At 29.5% G+C, this 2,500-nt stretch overlaps 1 protein-coding gene across 1 annotated transcript in view; it reads left to right on the top strand.

Annotated features, from left to right (window-relative positions):
* Positions 1-2,500, top strand: part of LOC137637051 (uncharacterized) — a 139,553-nt gene that overhangs the window by 113,455 nt on the left and 23,598 nt on the right. The gene's annotated exons all lie outside the window — the stretch shown is intronic.

The following is a 2,500-nucleotide window of genomic DNA, read 5'->3' as shown; positions in this document are numbered from 1 at the left end:
AACTATTGTTGCAGTATTAATTTTTGCAAGTTAATTTAAATACCAATTTTCATTATGCTATTCAATCTTTGAGAATATCATATAATTTAGTCATTCTCCTGTTGTTAACGTATAAGCAGTAATTCTTTATATTATTGATATAAAAATGTACTCGGAATTTGATGCAATTTGAAAAAATAGGTTTTTTTATTTACTTTATATTCTAACTAAGAAAATTCCGATTGAGAAAAAAGTTAAATATATAGAGCCCATCTCTCCTGAATTATTCACAGAGTCACTAGCAGCAGTTTATATGAGTTTATATTAGGTAATGGTATGAATTTACATTAATAGGAAATACTTTAACAACGTCAGATTTGCAGATGATATACCTCTTTAGTTACTCATAAGAAGAATTTCAAAAGATGATAGAAGATTTGAATAAAGTAGAAACGTAAGACTGAAAGTTAATATTAGTAAAACTTAGATGATGTTCAATGAAAATGCAGAGAAAGGTCAAACAAGAGTTATAGACGGACATCTAGAAATTGTTAATGAATATACGTACTTACGCAGATAGTTATTGTTTCCCCAGGAACTGAGACCTGAATTAAGTAAAGAATAAGCATAATATAAGGAGTTTTAGATAACCAAAACAAGATTTGGAAAAGTAAAATGACACTTAAAAATGCCTTTAGAAAGTAATGTACTTATTCAGATGATCCTACCAGTATTGCCTTATTCCTCTGTAACTTGGACCCATACTTAAAGCATTCGAACATCAACCGTTAACAGTCCACTATAGATCAAAAGGCCTCAAAAACATCATTCAATTCGTGTCTGTTCATGGTCTAACTATGCTTGTCTATACCCATTAATTTTCTTAGTTCGTTCATCCATCGCCTTCTCTTCCTTCCGCTGCTTTTTTTTTTTTTCAATCTAGAGGGACCAATAATTTATCATCTACATTCATCTATTATCTCATTATTGCGCGCTACCGATGTTATTTTTTTTTATATGATGTTAGTATATCCTCTACTTTAGTTCCCTTTCGCATCCATGTTTTTTTTTTCTTCTTCTTTCCTTTGCTGTTATTCACAACATTATTCTTCCGATTGGTCTTTGAGTTGTAAATAACTGATGTTTTAAGTCTTTGTGTAAGGCCTCGGTTTTTTAATGCATAAATTAAAACTGGTAGGACCATCTGATTGAATACTTTTCTTTTATTAAAAAAACAGCATTTTTGCTCTCTTTCATATGCTTATCCTTCATTTACTTTAGGTCTCACCTTATCCTTTTGCAATAATCAAAAACATAAGTCATTCATTATCATATGTGTGAAATTCACTTATGGTTGCAAGCATGTTAGTCTCAACCAGAAAAAAAAACACGCTGTTAATTCAAGAAAAAACCTTTGACTATCCTCCCCAAGAAAATAGTGCAACTTTAAATCACCTTGGAGAGAGAGTTTTGTCCAGGTGCATATACGTTAATATTTTCTTTTTGATCTAATGGAAAGATAATTCAAATTTCATTTATTAGCTTTGTCAGAGAGCATGTTAAAGCTTTGGATTAATCTATTATCATCAATGCATGTTTCATTATCATTCGGGTCATTCTTTAAACAGAATAACCACCATGAAAGGAGGAACAATAATTGATTTCCTTTTTTTAGTAAAGTTACTGTCCATGGACGTTTTGCTGATAGCCAAACAGTGAGAGGTTAAGTGGTATAGATGAATAATGAATTTGGTTACCCTTTTGCTACCTAAACACAGATCAACTTTCATTCATTGTTGATGTTTCAACAATAATTTAAAGACAATACCACACCATTCAAGGGTAATTCGCCATCCCAAAAACTCCGAAAAATAGAATAATATACTCTTTTTATTGTGTCACATTTATACTTTTCACAAGGTAAATATTTTTCGGTTACCTTACTACTCAAAAATAGAGGCATGATAGAATAAAAAACAATAACAGTCGTAATTGTAAATATGTATATATATATATATATATATATATATATATATATATATTATTTTGTTTTGACTTATTAATATATTAAATATACGGGAACTCATAATGAAAATATGAAAAATATTCTTCGTTATATGAGTAATTGATCAAGTCAAATAAAAGTTTCTTGTCAATATTGATAATCAAAGTAATTTTTGATCATTATCCACACAACGACCAAAATGTATAAGCTTCATTAATACAATTAATTCTTTCCCATAGAGGACATTGGAAAGACTATTATATTTTCTCTATGTTAGTTTAAGAATTTCAAAGGCCTTACTATATTGTAAACTAGCCTACTTTATAATATCACCTCATTTAGAGAGTATAAAAATAAAGCCTTGAATGATTTCTGAAAAGAGACCTTTGCATAATCTGATGTCTAATACATAACCTAACATTATTCCAAAGGAATTAGTACACATTTTGCTGTACTTTCTCAATCTCATCCGTATGCTAGTCGAGTTATACAGGAAGTATTAGTGCAATGTCAATA

This window comes from Palaemon carinicauda, chromosome 1, assembly GCF_036898095.1.
Source record: "Palaemon carinicauda isolate YSFRI2023 chromosome 1, ASM3689809v2, whole genome shotgun sequence".
Taxonomy (NCBI): domain Eukaryota; kingdom Metazoa; phylum Arthropoda; class Malacostraca; order Decapoda; family Palaemonidae; genus Palaemon; species Palaemon carinicauda.
Note: the sequence above shows the minus strand (reverse complement) of the source record. Positions and strands in the feature narration are given on the sequence as shown.